The sequence below is a fragment of the Lontra canadensis genome, unplaced genomic scaffold (genome assembly GCF_010015895.1).
Source record: "Lontra canadensis isolate GAN:19392208 unplaced genomic scaffold, GSC_riverotter_1.0 scaffold118, whole genome shotgun sequence".
In the NCBI taxonomy this organism is placed as follows: domain Eukaryota; kingdom Metazoa; phylum Chordata; class Mammalia; order Carnivora; family Mustelidae; genus Lontra; species Lontra canadensis.
In genome coordinates, this window is record NW_022631112.1 from 528,647 (window position 1) to 554,082 (window position 25,436).

The 25,436-nt window shown below is 41.8% G+C and overlaps 1 long non-coding RNA gene across 1 annotated transcript in view; it reads left to right on the top strand.

Annotated features, from left to right (window-relative positions):
• LOC116857125 overlaps nucleotides 1-25,436 on the top strand; it is a 65,973-nt gene that overhangs the window by 5,890 nt on the left and 34,647 nt on the right. Inside the window, exon 2 of the long non-coding RNA XR_004380700.1 lies at nucleotides 22,555-22,702. This is a non-coding gene — a long non-coding RNA (uncharacterized LOC116857125). The remainder of the gene's footprint in view (nucleotides 1-22,554; nucleotides 22,703-25,436) is intronic.

Sequence of the window (25,436 nt, forward strand, 5' to 3'; positions counted from 1 at the left end):
TGTGTTTGTAAGTATCTCACTTTAGTGCTGTGTGGCAGGAAGGGTTTGAAGGAATGGATCACTTGGTCTGGACAGATCTCTACCTAGAGGGGGCTGGACTTTATGGAATCAGGAGACTAGCGGTTTAGAGAGGGGAGGATTAAAATCGCCACCAGCAGGGACAGCTGGGTGGCTCTGTTGGTTAAGCATCTGCCTTCAGCTTTGCTCATGATCCCAGAGTCCTGGGATCCAGTCACATATTGGGCTCCTTGCTCAGCAGGGAGCCTGCTTCTCCCTCTGCCTGCTGCTCCCCCGCTTGTGCTTTCTCTCTCTCTTTCTCTGACATATCAATAAAATCTTAAAAAAATAAAATAAAATCGCCGCCACCAGCTGAGTGATGTGAAAGTTACTTAACCTCCGAAACACTCCATTTTTTCCTCTTGATAAAAATAGCAGCACCTTTTGAAGTTGAGAGAATGAGATGAGGAAGGGCATGTACCATTTTCTAGCCCAAAGGGAGCACTCAATAAACGGTCACTATTATCTATATTCTTATAGATTCTGTTATTCTTTGTTTCCCATTAATTGATAAGTTGTAGACCTAATACCGATAATGGTGTGAGTTACGAAAATCTTCACTGTTGTTCAATCAGGGAGAAGGGCAAGAGGAGAAGCCCTTTGCCAACAACTCTAACCTTAAGCTGGGTTTGTTATTGCCTTGAAGTGAATTGAAATCCTTCTGTCCTATACCCAGGTCTGAAACAGAAAATATGTAGCTTCTGCTTGAAAGTCAAGCTTAGATTCTTTCCTTGCAGTACAGAAGACTATAGATGAATGTCAGCTCGAAAGGCTTAGGATGCCATTTTCCCTTACAGCCACATTTCAGGTAGGTAGCCTAGTGTAGAATAAAGAATCCTGGGCTAGGTATAAAAGCAGCTGGGTTCAAATCTTGTTTCTGACAATGACCATGGCCTTGGGGAAATAACTTAAGCTCTTGATTTTTCAATACCCTTATCTGTAAAAGGAGAATGATAATAAGAATAAAAGCCATCAGGACCATCTGTAATGTGGGAACTAACCAGGGAAATAAATGTTGCAAGGAGTGTTGGGGTACATGCATCACTTTCTTCTGCATGTTTCTTACTTTGTAAAATGGGCATAGTACCTTTCTCATGGGTCTGTCGTGAGAATGACATGAGATGTGTTTAAAATCTTTCTGAACACGCCTAGAATAGAGTGCTCGCTACCTAATTGTGGCTGCTACTTTTCTTGTTAACCTTTCTCTGGTCATGCTCCCAGAGCCGAGCTTTACCTTTTCACACTTATAGTTTTTTGTTTGTTTGTTTGTTTTTTACTGTCGCAGGATGAAAAAGTATAAAGGGCAGGGCTTAGGGATCAGATGTCTGGGGTTTGAGTCCTCTTCTCCTCCTTATTTTCTGTATGACTTTGGGTGACTTCCTTATTTTTTCTGAGCCTCAAGTTTCATAACTGTAAAAATGGGAGCAAAGGATACCTTCATCTCACAGAGCTGTTTTGAGAACAGATTAACACAACACATGTAAAGTGCTTACATGGTACCTGGCATGTGGTCAGAAATCTAAAAATGGTAGTTATTAAGTTTTCAATTTGTCTAATCAGAGAATATTAATTTACTTCAAAAAACTGAGCAGCCACCAAGAACCTGGATTCCAGCATGATTCTGAGCACACACACAAACAAATCCCCATCTTCTAAATTCACCTGTGCCACATTGAAATCTTACTCCTTCTTATAGGAAAGACTTTGTAATCAAGGCATTGACAATGACTTTTCTTTTTGAGTATCAGTCCATTAGGTTGTAAGTTAGAATCACATTTATTTTCACCGAGTTTCTTTGCAGAATAACCAGCATATATCAAGGACTTTGGTAATCTCGTATTTTTTAAAATAAGCAGAAAACTTTTCAGCCAATGGAGAGGAAAAAAAAACAGTTGGACTCTCTTCCTGGAGTTGCCACACAGCATTTATTAATAGCTCTGTAAACAGGCTTGAACATAGTATCAGCTGGCTGCTCAAGATATTACAAAAGTTTATGAGAAGTGGCTCAGAAAAAACAAGATAGACTCATTAGAAATCTGATACTGGTCAATAGTGCCTTTATCCTGAGTCTCCATAAATCACAAACAAATGAAACTTCTATTGTGATCACTGTTCCATTTCTAAAGGATCTCCTTCTCCCCTTTAGTAGAAATTAAATAACATTTAAGAAAGCACATGATTTTTTTTTCTCTACTGATACAGAGACTAATTACAAAATTTCCCAAGAGGTAATAAAAATCAAGCTCTAATAAACAGATGTGACATACAATAAATAAAAAGCACATAACTTTGATTCTCTATTTAGGGCATATGTTTATCTTTAATTATCCCCAACCTAAGAATGGAATAACTGTTGTTATCTGTTATATTTATTATTTATTTCTAGAGTGACACCATGTTTTTATCTTACCCAGAACAGTCACAGTTTAAGTTGTTGTCCCAGCTTAATTATTAATTGCTCTCCTTTTACTTCCCAAAGTATTTTAGAATTGATGGTAAATAGTAAGGGTTCCACTTGCTTAAAATTTTATTTTATAAAAAAGACAGGTTCAAGAAAGCCATTAGAACAAGGGTGAAAGACAAGAGTTAATTGTGGCTAGCGAGAAGAAGAGAAGATTGGATTAATATTAGAAATCAAAGGATGAGGGGGTGCTTGGGTGTCTCAGTCAGTTAATCGTCTGCCTTTAGCTCAAGTCATGATCTCAGGGTCCTGGGACTGAGCCCTTGTTGGGCTCCCTGCTCAGCAGGGAGTCTGCTTCTCCCTCTTCCTCTCCCTCTGTCCCTATTCCCCCCTCCCCAGCCCCCTAGCTTGATATCTATCTATCTATCCCTCTCCCTCTCCCAAAAAATAAATAAATAAAATCATTTTTTAAAAAAGAAATCAAAAGATGAGGATAATTACTGTAATTGAGCATAAAATTTAGTTCTGAGCTTCCTGACAGCCAAGTCAAAAAGGGAAAATAAAACTAGCTATATCTCTCTCATAAAATAGAGAGAAGAAACCCATTTTTTTTTAGAAGAGACAGACTTTTCTAGCACTAAGCTCCGACAGAAACTCAGCTCACTAGCCTTCCTCTAAGGATCATGAGAAATGGTTAGTGACTTCAACAATAAAGTTTCAAAAGATGCAGAGATATTCTCTGGTGACTTCTCATTTCAACCCAATGGTGTAGTATTAAAATTATAGTTATTTTTCTAAAAAATAAACAAACAACAAAACCAAAAACCAAAACAAACAAATTTTTTTTTAAAGATTTTATTTATTTGACAGAGAGAAAGATCACAAGTAGGCAGAGAGGCAGGTAGAGAGAGAAGGGGAAGCAGGCTCTCTGGAGCCTGATGCGGGGCTCGATCCCAGGACCCTGGGATCATGACCTGAGCCGAAGGCAGAGGCTTAACCCACTGAGCCACCTAGGCACCCCAAAACAAACAAATTTTAAAAACCCAAACATTTTCTAAAAGGAAAGAGGCAGTAATATAATCACTTTTTAAAGTTCTCTGGAAGTCTGACCTGATTCAAATTAACCTAATGTGTTAATTTTCAGAAACTGCCTACTGATAATTTTAAAAAATATTTTACTCATTAATCATTCAAATAACTTTGAATATGAACCAAAACACTGCTAGGGACACGACCTTGTTCTCCAGAATTTGTGATCTGATTTGGGGAGAGCCCTAGGGTAGTAGTAGTTCTTTTTTTTTTTTTTTAAGATTTTATTTATTTATTTGACAGAGAGAGATCACCAGTAGGCAGAGAGGCAGGCAGAGAGAGTGAGAGGGAAGCAGGCTCCCTGCTGAGCAGAGAGACCCATGAGGGACTCGATCCCAGGACCCTGAGATCATGACCCGAGCCAAAGGCAGCAGCTTAACCCACTGAGCAACCCAGGCACCCCGGTAGTAGTAGTTCTTAAATGAGATGATTTCCTACACCTCTGGACAGAGCATCTGGTTATGGTTAGAGACATTTGTGATTGTCACAGCTTGGTTGGGGTAGGAAAGTAGATGCTACTAACATCTAGTTCAGACAGGCCAGGGAAGGTGCTAAACTTTCTTTAATTCACAGGGCCGTCCTCCCACAGCAAAAAATTATCCTGCCTAAAATGTCAACAATTCTGAGGTTAAGAAACCCTGCCTTAGGGTACTATCACTAGAAGAGATCATCATTTCTAGCTGGGGTAAAAAGAAGCTTCCTGGAGGAGAGGTCCCACCTCTCCCACCCCACCCCAGTGGAACCGGAAGATGCCTCTCCCCATGCTCAAGAAATGGTAGGCACAGAAACAGGTAGGTGAGAAGAGGCAAGCATACTGTAGGGATGCCGTCCACAAAGGGAAATTGTGGGTAAACTAACTGAACTACAAAAGAGGACAGTCTATGTGAAACAGTAAGAGAGAAAGCCAGAGAGTTCAAGTGAAGTTAGGGCAAAGAGTTTCTGCTCTGATGTTATGCTCCAAGATCCCTAAACATTGCTAGTGTTTTTTGTTGTTGTTGTTGTTGTTTTTTAAACCACACAAATCAAAAGCAGCATAAACTTTTATGTTCACAAAGATCATCTTTGAATACCAGCTTGGGCTGTATATATATGGATAGATGGATATTTTCTTCCACTCCCCTACATCATTTTTCACCACTTACATAGTAGGGATTCCTTGGACTCGGTTTTATATCACATTAAATTTTAAAAAATGAGTACCTACTTAAAAATACAACCTATCAAGGCACAGAAAATTCTGAACCACTGCTGTAATTAATAGAACATTGTAGGAATCACCATTAAGAAATATTATTCTGACCTAGTTCGCCGTGTCAAGCTGCAGATTGTCCTTTTCTCGAATCATGGAATGCTTTGTGAGAAAGGACTACAAAGCTGGGTCCCTCGATATTAGCCATCTCACCCCCCAAAGTTCAACCAGAAGTGGGACAAAACCCTCCTCACCATGTCGACGTGTTTACTTCTGGAGTAGGGTAGGAAAATATTGCTGTTGCCCAATTTGGTTTTCCAGCCCATTCACTTGCCTGGAAACATATGTTTTATTCTTTCCTTTGATGATTTACAAATAAATTAGCATGATCCGCCAAGGCCTGCCAACATACATGTGTGACTGGAGAAATTTGAGATGTTGAAAAATGATTGTGATTTATTGTATCCCGATACTTTCTTCTGAAGGACCAAATAAATAGCACCAGTTAGTTATATACCTGACATATTTATTGCAGAAATCCCACTGAGCACTTCCCATTGTCATGTGTTCTCACACATTGTTTTCACAAATTGTGTTTTGAAAGAAGTCAGGGAAATTCAGGCCAGAGAAACAAGATGTTATCTTTTGGAAAGGATGAGCCCACTCTAATGGAAAGGGATAATCCATTTAGAGGTTTGCAAAGCCAGTGTCCTCCAGTGGGTGTGATAAATCCACAGGATCTGAATCCGGGATTTTGCACTGGGACCTTGAAGTCAGCAGGAACAATTTAGTTGTGCTCCAAATAAACACAGTGTATCAATGTTATTATTGGATAAGCATGCACATCTGTTAGGTCAATTTTGTCCCAATTCTTTAAGGGAATTGCATTCACCAAACACAGTTCTAATTATGTCCATCACAAATAGATCTAAGATGAATGCATAATGTCAGTGGCACTCCTTAATCATCCCTGTTTGAAAACCAGATATAAAAAGGAGAAAAATTCACCTGCTCATCTCAGATGGGTCACATGCTTGGAGAACCCCTGAAGAGACTCTTAGTTCTCCCCTAAATTTCATCAACAGGACCATATTCAAAAGACGAGAATATTTGAGACAGCTGCCCTTCTTCACTTTCAAATAAATGTTGTACATGCTTTAATTTATGGTGGGGGGCAAGAGGAATCCAAATATGCTTTTCTAAGAAATTCTCCATCACTTCCTTTCCTAACCCCACACGGTACCTTCCTAGGTATGGTTCAGTATACCCAGGTTACGTAAGACAATCTTTCTCTGGGTTGAAATGGCAGTTTGCAGCAGGGTACAGCTGTAAGGCACTTCAAAAAGCATCTAGCTCTACCCCTCATTTTTCAGATAAAGTGTTATACGACTTGACCCAGATTACCTGGCTAGTTCGTGGCAGAGCTCCCGCTAAGGCCCAGCCTATGGGAGGTGAGATCTATCTTTCTGTAACTGCATTCACTCATTTACACTTTCTGAGTACCTACCACAGGCCCAGAAACTGAACAGGAGACACCTGGTCCTTGCTCTCAGTGTGCTCTGTCTGCCTGTGCCAGGATTTGGTCACAGGTGAAGCAGGACGTGGAACTTCTGCTAGAAGATGAATCCTTATAACCCCGCTCCCTTACACCAGCTCTGAGAATCCCTCAGCTCTTCCCTACGGTAATCGGGAAGACCAAAGGCCACTTCATTAAGTTTTAGAGAGGGCCTCTGGTGGGCTTGTCAATAATTAGCTAACCTCAACATTGTTAAAAATAGGAAAGCATCATTATAGCTTACAGAGGACCCGATCGACAGAGACGCCTGGCACACCGACAGCACTTTTTTGCTGGAATTAGTCAATGATGCCTCCCAAAGGTTTAGCAGCAAGGATACCCCAAGGGGGAGCTCTTCTGGCTTGGAACTGAACTACAGTGAGTGCGGATCAAACCCCAAGCACAAGGAGCCTTTCAGAGCCGCATTTAGTAGCATAGTCAAAGGAAGATAACCAGAAAGCCACAAAGAAACCGTTAAGCCTCTCCTCCCTGTGTTTTCGCTGCCTATTTAACACTGATGAAATCCTGACAGTATTGGTAAGGCAGGGGGGAGTGTTACACAATGTGCAAACTTCGCAGACATTTACCAAAGATCAAGTTCCAAGATGTAAAACAAATAAAACGAAGATTTTCTCCTAATTTGACTCCCAGCGGATCTGAAAAGCATTTCGAACATGTCCAGTAAGGCATTAAAAATAATGATCCCAGAGAGTCCTCACTCCCTTGGTCATCTTAATATATTTTTGTCTACAAACAAGAGAAGTTTTCTAAACTGCTCCCTTGGCTTCCTTTGAAAGATCTCTAGAACAAAAGTACTTTGGGTGACCCCGGGATACCCAGCAACAGTAACCAAGGATGTGGATGAGGCTGAGAAAGATAAAAACAGATGATGCGCTTTTTGACGTCAGACCTAAAATATTGTGTACTTAAAAACAGAAGAAAACGCTGAACCTTAGAAACAAAGAACAACTCCATCAGGAAGATGAGCAAGCTTATTGAAGAGAACGTTAAATACGATTTCTCAAAATGTACTATAAAATCACTCTTATGCTACCCAGGTGACCCTGTGGGGTAGCTTCTTTATGTAATTAGAATTGGCTTTCCTCCTTCTTGCATTTTTCTCCTTCTCTTCTTTTCACAATAATAGCTATTATCATTATTATTATTGTTATTGTTATTAGCCATCATTTACTGAGTGGCTGGGCTCTCTCATACATGCTCTCTACTGCTCATAACAACTGCTTTAATGAACGGTTGTGATCACCATTTCTGAGATGAGGGAATCGATGCTACGAGGTTTGAGCTGTTGACTGTGGAGAACACAGGCAGCCTGAGCCGCAGCCATCGCTGCGTACGGTGAGGCATCAGAAGTCTGGAAGGAAGTGAAGTGAGTGGACGTTGGGGATCCACTTCCGCGGCAGTCCTTGGCGTAGCTTATTCTCAAAATCCGACTTAACGGTCTATAACCGTCCAGCCCAATTCTGACAAGATCTGTAGGCCAAAGTAAAATTAAATGACTTTTGCCACGGAATCTGTTTCTACCACACACTGTCAACCGAAGTCCGACCCACCCCCTTCCTGTTTGTACCAAATTCTGGCATAGCCTCCTTCCTACAATAGCTATGTCCCTGAAATTAATTTTTTTGTTGTTGTTAAATACAATGAATAACAGTGACAACACACTGCGGGGAAGTTACAGAAAGGATTTGCTATTTCGAGGCATCCCAAGGCGATGTTTCCTCCTTCTAAATGATCCCCCCCTCTACCTCTCTCTGCCTCTCTTCAAACCTGAATTTTCACATGCCAGGATTGAATATAGAGGAGAGATGGAATGTACAAGCACACCAGTCTTGCATCTCGATAAAGCAGGCGGAAGCTCTATTGAAAGGTCCACTCAGGTTTTCCACAAGGTGGCTCTCAAAAGATCTCGGAGCTAGGCCATTTCTGATGGTCGCAGGAAGAAGAAAATGTGTCTTTATAAACCCAAAGTTCATACATATGTATAGATGTTCACACGTGCCTGTACACAAACGTTCCTGATGTTTACTGAGCTGAGCATTTCGCACTTGTACTTCTTCCCACAAGAGCAACTTCTGCTTACATCTCTCTCTCTTCCTCACCCCCACTCACATGAACAATCCTGAAGTCATGAGCTAAATGAATATGACCAATTTAAAAAGGAGAATGGCTTCATAGGGGCAAAGTGGCACTTTCCAGTTTCATGAAAAGACAGGACTCCACCAATGTTGACTTTCTGGAGCTTTTCATGCAGGCGGGGAGTCATGTGCTCAAAAGCTGAGACAGCTCTGGCTGGCTGAGTGCCTGAGGAAGACAGCCATGGGTCCTTAGTCAGGCATTTGGGATCACAACTCATCTCAGAAATGCATCTTGTTTCCAGTTTCCCCTTTATCTCTGGCAGAGATCACCGTGAACATGAACGGAGGGTTGTGGTAGAACTTGGAGCCAGTTGCCGGAGGATATCCACCCCACTGGGATCCAACCCAAAAAAACATGCTCTCAGCCTAAGCCATGCTTCAGGGGCTGGGCATGAAGCTTCCTGACTTGGTTGAGTTTCTTACTTTTTCAGGGTTTTTTTGCAACCCTTCTGGATTCACAAGTGAAGCTCTGAGGCTTATGATGGTAGCATTCCTGCCATTTGGGTCATCTGGGCTTCTTTGAAGAGTGGGCAGGTCTTGGCAGGCTAACCATGGCACAAGGATAAAAGTAACAATCGCCACTTTTATTGAGTGTTTGTTGAATGACTGACACTGCGATACATATTTTCTTAGATTATTTCATTTTATCCTTACAGAAACTCTTGGAGAAAAGTCATATAAATATCCTCATTGTACATATGAGGCATAGAGAGCTTGCCATTTGCCTTAAGTCCCACAGGTGGAAAATGACAGACTCCCTCCAAACTCTGCCAGTATGTTCCCATTGACCAAATCCTACCAGACGTGGAAGGCAAGGGAACCGACTGGGGCAATCCATATAGGTCAGCCTCGGGCAGCCCAGAGCAGGGTGAAGAAAGGTGGAGATGGACTTGGACAGGGCTTGTGTGTCTGCAAATGCCTTTATCCTAACCTTCGCTTGATTGATCTTTAGCTGGCTATACAGCTATAGATTGGAAATCATTTTCTCTTGGAATTTTGAAGACATTGTTCTTTGCCTTTTAGTTTCCAGCATTACTTTTCAGAATACAAAGCCATTCTGATTTCTGAGCCCATATATGAATTAGCTTTCCTTTCTTGGAAGTTTGCAGGATCTTCAGGAGCCCCCTGAACTGCCCAGTTCGATTCCCAATAAGCCTTGTTAAAAAGAATTGATCTATTAATTAAATTGTCCCAACAACTATTCTGGAATGACAGAAAAAGGAATTACCTATCCATTTTTCTCCCTTAAGGAACATTTAGAGCCCAGTCTAATAGAGGTATTGAATTTTAAAATCTGTTTAAAATAGTGAGGGGGTACCTGGGGGGCTCAGTGGGTTAAGCCTCTGCCTTCGGCTCAGGTCATGATCTTAGGGTCCTGGGATTGGGCTCTGCATTGGGCTCTCTGCTCAGTGGGAAGCCTGCTGCCCCCTTTCTCTCTGCCTGCCTACTTCTCTCTCTCTCTCTCTGTGAAATAAATAAATAATAACTTTTAAAAAATCGTGGGGAGAAAAAAGTCATGATAGTGAGAGTATCCAAAGTTATAGTATTTCTATTCAGCATCTAAAAATGTCTGTTATCCCATCCTCACATGAAATTGCTGTTGAATAAGATCAAACTAGGTTAGCACTAAACAGTCTCTGTCTTTTCAACAACTTGGGTCCAGGGACTCTGAAATGGAGACTTAACAGACATTTCTCTTAGAAAAATGACACGCTTTTTCATCAGCTTAATATTTTACATGAAGATATCATACCTGGGAGATTACCCTGTTGTGGAAACCAACATCCAATAAGCTTTGCCCCAGCACAGAACAATGGGTGACAGAAATTCTTTCTTGGGTTGTATTCTGATGGAGCCGAGGTTGGTTGGCCCGAGATGCTTTCCATGGTCTGCTGAGCACAAAAGTAGAGTCTGGCTCTTGGCCACAGACTAGGCTGCCCAGTCAATAAGACCTGCTTCCATCAACCCAAGGCTGTACTGATTTCTGCTTTTTTTAACAATTGAAATGAAAATGCCACCGGGAGGAGAAAGAACAATGGTGTTTTGACAAATGGAACAAAGATAGAGCTTGACTGACAATTCAGGTCAGAAAGCAAACGAAGGCACAGGAAGACTGATGTTGGCCTGCCTTCTTGCCAAGCAGCGAACACTCCGTGGGAGGTTTCCACTGACATGACAAACAGGCTTAACAGTGGCCATTCAGAGTCAGCAATTTTGTTGGTTGTTTTTTGGCAAAAGGGCGCTTTTTCTAGGACTTCAAGTGTAATTAGAGTAATATTACACAATTAACACATATGGAGGGCCTGGGTGGTTCAGTCGGCTAAGCATCTGCCTTCAGCTCAGGTCATGATCCTGGAGTCCTGGGATGGAGCCCCACTTTTGTCTGAGGGCCCTGCTTCTCCATCTCCTTCTGTGTCTTCCCTCCCCCCAGTTGGGTGTTCTCTTTCGCTCTCTCAAATAAATAAATAACTAATAACTAATAATAATAATAATAAATAAAAATCTGTCTCTCTCTCAAATCAATAAATAAAATATTTAAACCAAAATTAACACATACAGCCATAGTATCTTTGAAACCAAAGGAAGAACAATGAGAGCTTCTGCGACTCACTGAAAAATGTTATTGTCCTGTTTCTTTGGAGATCTGCTAGAATAGTTCAGATAGAGTTCTGGCCTTTGGAAGGGGCTAGGCTGAGAAACCTCTAGTTGCACTTTCTAGACTTGGAATCCTCTAAAAAGGGAAATTAGGAAGCATTCATTCATGACCTTGAAAAAATGTTTATAAAAGTATATTACAACGTATCAGTAAAAGGAGCCGGGAAGAGGGTTTATGTGAAAGTTCATGAGAGAAATGCAGCTATTAGCACGCATGCCTTTCCCCACCTTGACCCCAGCAGGAATGTGTAAATTGTAACATATGGAATGTAAGCGTCTGTTGAGATGTTTCATAAATCTGCCTGGCAATGAGCATCATAAGGCCCTGTGTGAGAACGAGCCCCAGCAAGGAAGAGATGGTCAATGTCACATAGAACTTTGGCTGTTCATCAGCCCAGGATCTGACCATCAAAAATGTGCAATGTTCTTTAATAATCACAACTACTTTCTGACAAGGCAACACTTCGTTAGGGAGCCCAACCCAAGAATAGGTAATGTGTTCATCCATTCATTCCAGAAATGTCTATGGAGAGCCTGTGCCATGGCCAGCAGCATGCTAGGCACTGCAAGTACAGTGAAGAACAAGGAAGACACTGCCTTGCTGCCCTATAACCTACAGCACGTAGACAAACAGATGTTAAACAAAAAATAACAAAAATAATTTTGTAATTACAATTTGGATAACTGCTAGAAAGGAGAATACTAGCTTGTGCTAATAGTACAGGGACTCTTCCAAGCTCTCTACATGGATTATCTCATTTAATCCTCATACCAATCTCAGCAATACATGCTATTATTAGCCCCTTTTTAAAGATGAAGAAATAAAGGCGTCAAGTTCTCCCTGTTTTGCTCAAGGCCACACAGCTAATGAGCGGTGGGCTCAGAATATAGTGTCAAGTAGGGTGAGTCCAGGCCCCGAGTTCCTGACTCTGTGCCACCTTTTTTATGACCTGCGTGGGGAAAGACCGTGGATTTAGATTTCTAGGTTAAAGAAAATGTCTTTCAGGGTAGGGTTTTAGGCCAAGCCCAAGCAGGAGTTATTTGGGAAAGAGAAGATAACAGGAGTATTCCAAAGTTGGGGAGATGGAGTGTCCAAAGGTCCTGAGGCAGAAGGAGTTGGCTTTGGAGGCGTGGCTGGAGAGTGGAGAGTGAAGGCAAGGCTGGAGAGTAGGCAAGAGTCAGAGTAGGTGCGACCTTGTAAATCCTACTAAGAGTCTTGAGCTAAATTCTGAGCAGAGTGGGAACTCCTGAAAGACTAGAATTTGTATGGGGTTTGTAGAGTCTCTCCAAACACAACTGCTACAGCTGGGAGAGGAGAGGCTTTCTCCCCACAGAGGATGGTGGCTGAGGCTGAGCTAGCAACTCATTCCTCCTTCCCACCATCTTTTGTGGAAGAAAGAGGATTCTACATAGTTTTGTTCTTATCAGACCTCTGTCTTCTGCTGCATTTAGAAGATGGTGGTGTCCAGAAAAGACTGATGCTATGGACTAAATGTCTGTGTTCCCCTCCCCCAAATTCATATGTCAAAATCTTGATCTCCAGTGTGATGGTATTAGGTGATGGGGCCTTTGGGAGGTCATCAGGTTAAGATGGCAGAAATTAGTGCCCTTATGAGAAGACACCCTTAGCTAGCTCCCTATGAAGATACTATGGGAAGTTGGACAATTTCAAGGGGGAAGAGGGCTCTCCCAGAATCTGACCATGTTGGCACCTGGGTCTTATACCCCCAGCCTCCAGAACTGTGGGAAATTTCTTTTGTTCATAAGCCCCCCAGTCTATGGCAATTAGTGATAGCAGCCCAGATGGTTGAAGGCAACTGGCAAACCAAAAATTCATTCAGCACTGCTTAATAGTAACCTCAGGCACTAGCATTAACTTTCACATTGCCCAAACTGTGGGAATTAAGATTAGGAAAATGATCCCCTCCCTCTCTCCCCTGCCCCAGATTTCCATGTTAAAAATGGTAGCATTTCCTTACATTCTTGAGATACTCTATTATCTGGGGTGTTTGTTTTTCTTTTTAATCAATGCTTTCATTTATTCACTCATCCAACGTTTGCATACCTATCGTGTGGCAGACTTGAAAGATCGAAAAGCAAGTAAGACTCAGGTCCCTGTGGAAGGCAGAATAATGAATGGCATCCCCGAAATGTCCACATCCTAATCCCCGGAACCTGTGGACACATTACCTCATATGGCAAAAGAGACTGTGCAGATGTGTCTAAGTCAAGGCTCTTAAGATGGGAGATCATCCTAGAATATCTTGAAAGAAGGAGGCAGGAGGGTCCAAGTCCTAGAAGGAGATGGAAGGACCAAAGCAGAGTGAGCAACACTACTCCTGGTTGGGGCCACAAGCCAAGGAAGGAGGGCAGCCCCTGGAGGCTGGAAAAGGTGAGGAATGGGTCCTCCCCTAGAGCTGCCAGAAAGGAAGGCAGCCCTGCCAGTTCTTTGGTTTTAGTCCAAAAGGACCCACTGGGAACTTCTGATGCTCATAAGATAATAAATTTGTATTGTTTCAGACAACTAAATTTGTGATCATCTCTACACCTGCATTCGGGAAAAAAATGCACTCCCCACTCCACTGGAACCTGTCCCAGGACAGACATCTTTGATCTCTCAGTTTCCTGCTAGGGCCCACAGTGTTTCTCAACCCAGCAGTCCAGGCAGCGCTTCCCAATCAGCCAGTGACTGGAAGTAGCTCACTTAGCATCCTGCGGGGTCTGTGCAACACCTTACACACAAGTGTGACCCCGCTGGGATCGCTGTATCTGTAAATATTCGTTAGATGGACATTTCTTAAAGATTTTTATTTTTATTCATTTGCTAGACAGAGACCACAAGTAGGCAGAGAGGCAGGCAGAGAGAGAAGGGGAAGCAGGCTCCCTGCTGAGCAGAGAGCCCGATGCGAGGCTCAATCCCAGGACCCTGAGATCATGACCTGAGCCAAAGGCAAAGGCTAACCCACTGAGCCACCCAGGTGCCCTCATTATGTGGATATTTCTTAATAAGTCTTCTAGATTTGGGCTCCAAAGTTGGTTCCGCCCATAATTGCTGTGTCTCCTCAGGCAAATTACATACATCCCCAGGCTTCAATTTCTTTATCTTGAAGATAATAATATCTACCTCCAAGATCATGAAGAATAAGTGACTAAGGTATCAAAGCATGAAAACTCATGCCTGGCCAGGAAGTGCTCCGATTTTAACAATGGGGATAATGACTGCTATTATTATTGCCTACAGAATTTATCTGAGGTTTAAAAGTCCTTTGGAAAAAAATAAAAAATAAAAATAAAAGTCCTTTGGGAACCTACTGTCTACAGTGTGGGACACACACTAGAGAAGTAGGAGCGAGGGCAAGTGGACAGGCTTTAACTGGGAGAAGACGGAATTGGGGTGAGGATGGTCGAAATGGAAACAAGTTGGGGGACTTGACAGTACTGCAGAAGTAAAATCAATGGGCTTGGCAATGAATTGCCTCTGGGGGTAAAGAAATGTCAAGAAAAGGGGAACGTGGGTGACTCAGTGGGTTAAAGCCTCTGCCTTCAGTTCAAGTCATCATCCCAGAGTCCTGGGATCGAGCCCTGCATTAGACTCTCTGCCCAGCAGGGAGCCTGCTTCCCCCTCTCTCTGCCTACTTGTGATCTGTCTGTCAAATAAATAAATAAAATCTTAAAAAAATTTTTTTTTAATATCAAGGATGATAAAGTCCAAAACCTTATGATGACATGCTAATTAAAGCATGAAATAAATCCTTATTTTGTTTGTGACCTCTCCCACCCCCTAGCTTTTCCTAGTGTGGTGCTCTTTTCTTTCTTCCTGTAACAAAGGAACACCATAAAAATAAAAATTAATAAAATAAAATAAAATAAAATAAAATAAAATAAAGAGCCAAAGGAGACACCAAGTATAGAGGCATAAACGATTTGGCAAAATGTAACGGAAAACCAGGAGACTTCCTCTACCTGAATTTTGGCTTTTTGTTGCCACTATGTGAAGAAGACTTCATGATTGGCCAGAAAGAGGGAGTGTAAGACAACAGAAAAAGAAAAAATAAATAGAATTAAAAGGTCTGAATTGACTTTTAGAAAGAGAAATAAATGAATAGCATAAGAGATAGTTTTTAATTTTTAATGCCTGTAATACAGTTGGGCAGGGGGTGTAGGCAGCAGGTGGAGAATAGAGAACAAAGCCCTTTGGGGCTGTGCAGGGTACGGGATGGGGTCAGCAGACTGACTGATGGGGAAGAGGGAAACGTTCTGGAGGTCGAGTTGGGACATATAGTTTCCAAACCCCGTCTTGGCACCAATGAGTAAGCCCAGAGCTTACCCATGAGGATTCTACAAGATAGCTCTTGTGTGCCTGGGTTCTGTAAAGCTGCCGGGAGTTGAAGGGAGGTCTGCGGTCCTCAGGAGGAACCCATCTCACTGGCACGTGAGTTGCCCCTAGTATCTTACGGGGCCTCACTGACTGGAGGGTAGTTAAAGGGAGCCGCTTTCCTCCAAAAGAAACTCCATGCCCTTCTGCTGCTGTCCTCCCAAAGAGATGCCTGTTAAAGGTGGAATGTTTCTGAGCCGTGGCCCACCAGGAACTGCTGAACAGTGGAGTTTATTTCTGCATGAAACAAAATACCTATTTTTTTCCTTCTGCCTGAGTCCATGATTTGGCTGTGTTTAGCAGAAGAAAGGAAGGAAAGGCATACTTTGAAATTGTAGCAAGCATCTGAGCAGATTGAATTTAATGTTGGATACACATGTCGAGGAAAGTCTCCTTTGGCTCCTGCTCCTTATTCACTGGGGCGCAGTGCGACGCTCCATTGAAGGGCCTGCTGATCTAAGCCAGTGCTAGCTGTTAACGGCAAAGGGCGGGAGCGAGGGGCAGCAGGCTGAGTCCAAGGAGGGATGCCCTCCCCCAGGATGCTTCTAGGCGCTCTGCTCAGCTCTGCCGTGCCCGGTGAGACAGGGCAAGAACCTAAAAGCTGCTCAAGTTCTAGCTTGGCCACAAACATACTGTGTGGTCTTTTCCCACAGCTTAGGTTTGGTTTTCCTGTCCAGGAGATAAAGGGACTGGACTAGATGAATGTAAGATTTTGTTTTAGGATTCCGACATTTGGAGCATCAACAGATGCTGGAAAGGAATGCCAGCCACGAGTGTAGGATAAAATTTGGCCCAAGTGTTTGGGAGGGCATTAGCTTTCAAATGTTTTCATGGGCATACCCTTTGGCTTATAGGGGTCAATTCTTGGGGTATATCCTGTGGAAATACTAGCAAAAGTTTGCAAACTTGGATGTTTACAACTGCAACATATCAGCAACAACTTATGTGTCCACTAGAAGGAAAGTGGTTAAATAAATGTGCTACACAACCATAATAAAGAATAAAAAATAGATAATACTTTAATATATTTTTATAATAATATATAATAAAAATATCCAAAATATATCTTAAAGTGAAAAAGTTAAATTGTTGAGTAAAATATATACAGCTTGATTATTTTTTTTCTGAAATGAAATCCAGATATGTATAACATATTTTATATTTAATTAATTATATATGCATCTATATATGCATAGAGAAAAGGTTGAGAAGGTTCCACACCAAAAATCATAGTGGTTCGCTCTAGGGCTGCACAGTTCAATATGGTAGCCTCACGTAACTACTGAGTACTCATAGAGTGGCTGGTGTGACCGAGGAACTGGGTCTTAAAATTTTATTTAATTTTAATTACTTCATATTTAACTTAAAACCTGTCCTTCAACTGTATGTTTTAGGAGATCTAAATACAGATCAAGTATTTTCAACGAGAATATAGCATCCACTGAGATGTATTGTAAGTGTAAAATACACATCAGATTTAGATGGCCTAGTCCTCAAAATGGTAAATATCTCAATAATAATTTTCTATTTTATTAATAATTTGATAATATTGATTACATGTTGAAGTAAAAATAGTTGGGATACGTTTCATTAAATAAAAGATATAATTAAAATTAATCTCACCTGTTCCTTTTCTACTTTTTTTAACGTGGCTACTAGAAAACTTTAAATTACATATACGGCTCACATGATATTTCTAACGGTCGCTGCTGCTTTGGGGAGTGTGATAGAGGAGAGGCTAGACTAACTTTTCATTTATATACTTTTGCATTGTTTGATTTTGTTACAGTAAGCCTGGATTACTTTCATAATTTATGAAGAATAAAGACCTTCAAAATGTGATAATAAAAAATTCATTTCTAGGATGTATTTTGATATATAAAGAAAATATTAGAGAAAGCACTCCCTCTAATTTGTTTCTTCTGGGATGGTGTGTCAGGGTCTGAAATAAATGTTTTGCCATCAGGTTATTATTAAGTGGAACTCTCATTGTGATGTGTCTGTGATTTACCAGTATCTTCTAATTGCTTGACCCTTTCTTGGACCACGGCTATCCTCAGTAAGTATACTTCTGCCTGACAACCATCCCAGCTGTGTTGGAAGAGGATTGTTTCTCAGAGAGTAGGAGTTAAGCCCACGAGAGTTAGGGAAAAAAAGAGAAATAATCCTTGAAGAAATCTCCCCTCTTCTCTCCAGTTCCCTCCTCCTGTATCAAGATTCCCCAAAGCTTTGGGGATCTATAGGCCTAGGCTGAACTTCCTACCTCGCTAAATGACAAGGCCAGGATGTTAATGTTCCCCATGCAGACACGTCTGTGTTATACATAAAGATGTCTGTGTTACACATAAACACGTTATGGCTGTAACAATATCACTTTCAAAGGAGCACTAATCCAATGAAGTCATTGAGTCAGAAAACATTTGTTTCTCCGTGTCTTGTGTCTGAGCTGTGTGTGAGAGAGAAGAGTGAGAAGGAGGGGCAGGGGAAGGATGGAGGGAAGGAAGAAGAGAGAGAGAGAGGACAATTTATAAAACCCTACTTTGCAGAGACAGCTTTTCAAACTATGCCTCTGGTTTCTTATTTGTTTGCTATGGTTTCACTTCCTTATACTTTTTCTGTTTGAAAAGTTGATGATAATCTCTTCTCTACAAAGAGGCAGATATACAGGTGACCCAAGTCAATATGTTGGGTAGGAAATTGTGGGGTTTGAATGGATGTCACAGGGTGACAGATAGAGAAGAAAACAGTGGCAGTTCTTAAAGTTCAGAAATAGCCAACTCCATGCTCTCCTAAAACCCTAGATCACCTATATCATAGCTCGTGTCTGCCTAGATCATATTGGCCTGTTTCTATCTGTCTTCCTTGGTAGGTGGTCCTATCCCCAGCACCTTGCACAGAGTCTTGCAAATAGTAGGCTCTTAATAAAAGTTTGTTAACTGAATGAGTGAAAGAATGAACAAAGGAATAAATGGATCTATCATTCAAGCGTCAATCTTATCTAAAACATTAATGCAATTAGAATTTCATCTCAAAAATGGACCTATCATTCAAGTGTCAGTCTTATCTAAAACATTAATGCAATTAGAATTTCATCTCAAAAATGGACTTGTAAAATTTTCCATCTTATTTACACTATATTTATTAAATGCCTATCATGGGCTAAAATAAAAGATGTCTAAACAAAGCCAGATTTTACACATACACACACACACACACGCACACACATACCGTCCCAGCCCTTATGACGTTTACAGTCTGGGGAGAAAGGGAAGGTAGGGATCAGGTATAAAAACATAAAATTAAAAATCACTAATTGTAATAAGTGCTCCCCAGGATATGATCAGGGCTGATGATAGAGAACAAAGCAAGGGCTGTGCCAATTTCGCCAATCCAATTTTTCTCTTCTCTGAGCAACTGACATTGAAGTCAAAGCCTGGAGGTTTGGGAGTCAATTCTTAAATAAACAAATTGGGGGTGAGAGGGCCCAGGAGAGAGGAAAAGCCTTCCACACACCCAGGAGCAGTGCCTGCTGCTTCTGTGACTTATCACCCAAATGTGTAATGTAATTTGAATTTGACTTGATTCATTTGGGTTTTAGGGTCCATGCTAATTTGCATGCCTGACTAGGTGTCAATGTCTGTTGGAACCCACGTGCTCAGAGTATAAAGAGGGTGATTTCCCTTATTAGAAGGGCAATGTGATTATAAGGGGATGTTCTGGGAGTGGGCTGAGGGGTGGCTGGCAGGAGGCTGGTAAATTTCGCTCGCTTGTCTTCAAGGTTGTCTCATCCCTCTTCACACTAGCTTCTGCATTTCAGATCTGCTCACTATTCAATTTCTGCTTTCAATATATATATTTTTTGTTGACAGTAATTACATGAGATTCACAAGAGCATTCTTACTTTTCACTTTATTTATACTCCTTGTCCCTTTTGAATATTTTAATATATGAGTTTTTATACCTTACCTTATAAAACTAGTAAATACAATTGTGAACTAGATGTATAGTTCTATTTAACAAGACGACCCTATGACCGTTGTTGGGAATTAGTTTTCTTTCTTCCCAATTATTAATGCAATATAATTTCAGTGCAATTAGATTTAGAAAACTCAAGAAAAAATAAAAAGGAAATAAAATTCTCTATAACTTAATCATCCGGAGATTACCATTGATAACATCTTGTTATATTTCTTTCTCAAGGCCTTTTTAAAAATAGAATCAAATTCTATTGTTAATTTATAATTGACCTTTAAAAACTAGAAACTCAATATATGTAGACACCTTTCCATGACAGTAAATGCCGACCTTTTATATAGGTCTATCATAATTGAAATTAGTGGACATTTAGGTTGCAATTTTCACCGTAAAATTAACTTTTAATCTACATTTTTAATAATATTTATTTATTTACTGGGGGGAAGGGGCAGAGGATGAAGGAGAAAGAAACTCAAGGAAACTCAATGAGTGTAAATTAGATGTTTGAAAATGTTTGAAAATCTAGGCTGACCAAATCAAATTCAGGGTTGTTTCCTAATGTCACTAAACAATTTAAACAGCAAGTTTCTCTTAAAATGCTCTTTCTTTCTTTCTTTCTTTCTTTCTTTCTTTCTTTCTTTCTTTCTTTCTTTTTAAGATTTATTTATTTACTTGAGAGAGAGAAAAAGCAGGTGCGTGGGAGAGGGGCAGGAGGAGAAAGAGGGGAAGCAGACTCCCTGCTGAGCAGGGAGCCCCAGGTAGGACTCGATCTCCTGATCCTGAGATCCTAACTTGCACCAAGACCAAGAGTTGGAGGCTTAACTGACTGAGCCACCTAGGTGCCCCACAAAATGCCCTTTCATAAAATATCAATTTCTCAGGAAGTTGGTGGTGATGCATAGGTGCAATGCCTCTGAAATCTGTCTAATGCTTCGTTTGAAGACTGGCTCACATCTGTTGTGTGGAGGGGGCTGGGGTGAGGGTAGGGGTGAGTACTGTTGGGAGTTCCCGCTCTGATCACAACTGTTACTGCGTCATCACCATGTCTGGCAGGGGAGGGGGCGGGGCACGAGGCAAAACTCCAGGTGCCCAGCAGTGGGCGGGCTGGAGGATTCTAGCCACCAGAGGCCCCCACCTACTAGGACTTGAAAAAGAGAACCTCCACCGGTTTCCCGCCAACAAAACAGAACATCAGCCAGCGCCGGTCCTCCTCGTGCAAGATCAGCCTGGCTCAGGCCGATGAATACACAGAGATCTGCTCCACCTTCAAACCTGACATTCCCCTTAGTTACCATCCTGTGATTTCCAAAAGTCTATTTTCTGTGTCTTTTCAGCTATAGCAACCTGCTCTCCTAAATAGCTTCTTTATCTGGTGGGGCAATTACAGTCTGTGACTAACAGCTGTGGTTCATAAACATGAGTTTCACTGTTTGGGTCAGTAGTTCTTAGCCTTTTCTGAATGGCAACTCCCCCAGCTGATCTTGGCATTAAGAGAAGCACCTTTCCTGAGCACTCGGGTTGGTACTCAATAGAGCAGTTTACTCTTGGAGGGTTCTGTTTTCCCATTATAAAGGAGGTGACGTTTTTATTAAGTTGCAAGTCCTGGCATCTAATACCAAACATATTTCTGGATGCTGACTTTATTAGTGATTTTAACTTTCTCCATTGAGCTTTTCTTTCTATTCCAAGTGGTCTACAATAGGTATGTCTTTTTAGACTTAGAAAAAAAAATGTTCTTTCAAAAAGTAAGTCTCAGGCTCGATGAAGAGTCTTAGACCTGACACCAAAAATCACAATCCATCAAAAAAAGGTATAAATTACACTTCAGAAGAATTCAAAGCTTTTGCTGTGTGAAAGACTATGTAAAGAGGATGAAAAGACAAGCCATGGGGTGGGAGAAAATACTATTTGCAAACCACACGCCTGACAAAGGATTTGTATCTAGAACATACAAAGAATGCTCAAAGGTCGAGAGTAAAAACAAAGAATTGAATTAGAAAATGGGCAACCTATAAGAGACATGTCATTGAAGAGGGCATACAGAGGGCAAAAAAGCTCGAGAAAAGGTCTTCAACATTACCAGCCATGAGGGGAATGCATTTGACCATGACCAGATACCACGATACACCTACCGAGAGAGCTAAAGTAAAAATAGTGACAATGCCAAATGCTCACAGGGAATCAGAGAAACCAGATCTCTCGTACATGGCTGGTGGGAACGTAAAATGGTACAGTGACTTTGGAGAACAGGTTGGCAATTTCTTAAAAAACTGAACATTGACTTTCCATATGACCCAGCAATTAATCCCTGGGCACATATCCCCCAGAAATGAAAGAACCCAAACAGCAGTATTCATAACAACTTTATTTGCCGTAGCCAAAATCTGCAAAACACCAAAACGTCCATCAATGACTATTTCATACCTTTTTGATGTTTTGTTTTAGAATGTGAGAATTTATTGCTTAATTTTTTATTTGGAATAAAACCCACTTAACATAAAACATCATTTTTACTTTCTTGAGCACACAATTCAGTGGTGTTTTTAGTTTATTCACAGTATTGTGCAACCATCAGCATTCTACGATTCCAAACATTTTCATCAGCCAAAAGGAAACCTCACACCCATCGGGTCATTTTCCCTCCCCTGCAATAACTAATCTCCTTTCCACACATTATATGATTCCACGTATATGAAGGGTGCCTATGTATGGAATCCTACAACAGGATACAAGAGTCCGTTGTGCCTGGCTTCTTTCACCCAGCATAATGTTTTCAAGGTTCATCCCTGAAGTAGCATGCATCAGAACTTCACTGCTTTTTGTGGTCGGATAATATTCCACTGCACAGATATATTTAAATTTAAATTTTTAAGATTTTATTTATCTATTTGACAGACAGAGATTACAAGTAGGCAGAGAGGCAAGCAGAGAGAGAGAGAGGAGGAAACAGGCTCCCTGCTGAGCAGAAAGCCCGATGCGGGGCTAAATCCCAGGACCCTGGGATCATATTCTGAACCGAAGGCAGAGGCTTAACCCACTGAGCCACCCAGGCACCCCTAATTTTAATTTTTGATACAATTTTTCTTTGTTCCCTTCCTGCAGGTCTATTTTACGTTGGTTAGTTTAGCGAACTGCCTCCAGCCTGGACTGCTTACCCGTGACCTCCCATTACTCAAACCCAGGCTGACATATGTGGGCTTCGTTCCCTCACTTCTCAGTGTCTCCTCCTGAAATCAAGACGCTTCCTCGGGTAGGTGATTAATTGGGACTCAGAGGATCTCTACAGGGTAGGGTCTCCTTGTGGCACATCAGAGGTGACTGGTGTCAGGGTGGAAGGGAGGGGAGACAGCCAGTCTGTCTACGGAGCCGAACCAATTTGTAGTCTCTTAGTCACTTGACTCACCTTTCTGGAACAAGGCGCACTAAATCTTTTCCCCAAAGCAAAACTTTTCTAAGCTGTTTTGGAAGCACACACATTTTGCCTGAGTGTCCTTACTCTCTGCATGGTGCTCCTGAGTCCAGAGCTGTCTGTCCCATGGTGTTGCAGTCACCAGCTTACCCACTACCAAGCACAGTTTCCTTCCATCACTGATGTCATAGCTGGGCTGAGCTGACTGTGCCCATGGTGCGTTGGTGTCTTAGTGAATGTGAAGCCCAGTTACTGAGCCTTTATGATGTATAAACCCCAGACTAAGCCCTTTGCATCTGACTTTGGGCTCACAGCAATTGCATCAGACCGAAGCTGTTCTTATTCCCCGTTAAGATTCAGAGGCAGAGGCTCAAAGAGTTTTAGGGTCCAGTCCAAGATCATATCACCACTGAGTGGCTTGGGGAGGTTGCAACACAGACCAGATCGATGGGTCATTCAAGTGCAATGAGAGCCTAGGCTCTGCAGCCAGACTTCCTGGCTTCCAATCCTGGCTCCCAATCCTGGCTCCTTGTCCATTACCTATTTGGATTTGCCTCCATTTCCCTACCTGTAAAATGGGATTAATAATAATACCTACCTCGTCGTGTTGTTGTAAAAATTAAATACATGAATCTGCTACGGCCTGAGAGCTCTGTGCCCGGCACACACTAAGGGCCATGTGAGTGATCACTGCTGTCATGGTTGTTTTTATTACGTTGAGTCTTAAAAATGGGACAGTGAGGCAAGAAAAAAAAAAAAAAATGACCCAAACAGACACCATTCCATGTTGCCTCATGAGATCTCTTCTGGCCAAGTGACACAGCACGCATTTCCTCTAAGCTGCTGCTCCCAACCCCAGGGGCTTTCAACCACCCACAAAGCCAAACTAACCATTTCCAAAGCCACATTCTTCAGGTCAGCGATAAGTCTCTGTAGTAACAGGAAAGGGGGCGAGGGGAGCATAACTCTTTCTTATAAGAGCCAGCCACGGATTTTCTTTGGAGAAGCATATTATGTGGTCACCTGGGACATTGCCTTTTGTCAATATTTAGGATCACCTAAATAGCTTAGGAGCACAGATGCTTTGTGTATCTCTATTTCCACAACACACCATGGACTATCAGTGCTACAGGAAATACAGCCAATAGTGCCTTTAACTCTAATCAGATTAGAGAACCAATTCCAGGAACTCCAGAGCCGGTTCAGAAAACTCATCTTTACCAAAGGGTGTCATGAGACACTACCTGCCTCACAGAGACTGGTTACAAAGGTTAAGAGACCTGCAGCTGAGGCTTTCTTCACTCCTCTAAATTGGTGATGGCTTCAGTCCAGGCCAAAATCAGCTTCAATTTGGAATCCCAATCAATAGCCCTGTGAAGGACTTTGCTTTGAGGGGCCCGAAGTTGGCTGAAGGAAGACAGGCCTCACCATCAGATGGGCTAAAGCAGGTGGGTCTCCCTGAGCTCAGGGAGTTACAAAGACTTTTTGGGCAGAGCAATAAGAATGTTACTGCTGGCATAGGACCATATGTCAGGTTTATAGCTCTGAGTCCCCAACACAAACTCCAGGCTCTCATGACCTTCAGGAAAGACAAGGTTTATAGTTGATCTAATTTAGAAGGGAGAGGCTCTTTCCAGAATCCCTGAGTATAAGGAATGCCTGATTGAGGGGAGGGGGTAAGGGAGGTAGGAACATACCCTTAAGACTGGTGTCTAAGATAAGTGCCCTTAGGGGCGCCTGGATGGCTCAGTGGGTTAAAGCCTCTGCATTTGGCTCAGGTCATGATCCCAGGGTCCTGGGATCGAGCCCCACATCGGGCTCTCTGCTCAGCAGGGAGCCGGCTTCCCTTCCTTTCTCTGCCTGCCTCTCTGCCTACTTGTGATCTCTGTCAAATAAATAAATAAAATCTTTAAAAAAAAAAAAAGCTGAGTGCCCTCAGAATTCCCTGGAGGGGAGGGGACATCTCTATAAAGAATCATAAATCTTGGGGCGCCTGGGTGGCTCAGTGGGTTAAGCCGCTGCCTTCAGCTCAGGTCATGATCTCAGGGTCGTGGGATCGAGTCCCGCATCGGGCTCTCTGCTCAGCAAGAAGCCTGCTTCCCTCTCTCTCTCTCTCTGCCTGACTCTCCGTCTACTTGTGATCTCTGTCTGTCAAATAAATAAATAAAATCTTTAAAAATAATAATTAAAAAAAAAGAATCATAAATCTTTAAGATTTTAGAAACTTATCTTGATGTGGCTTTATCAACATTCCTATTACATGTGTTAGTAGAAGGAACTTACCTCCATGGCACCATCACCTAACTGAACTCTTTTATTTTATGATAAAGAAGCTGAAGCCGAGTCAGACAGCACTTTAGTAATGAAGGCCCAGAACACAAGATGGCAGCCCTCAGTCTAGTTTTCCACACTCAGAGCCACGCTGCTAAAAGACAGTTCTAAAAATGTCCTTCTACACAGATCATTCCTCCTCTCTCACAAGGCTGGTGGGTCTCTCCCAGCAGATAGTTCTTCTTTTTTTTTTTTTTTTAAGATTTTATTTATTTATTTGATAGAGATCACAAGTAGGCAGAGA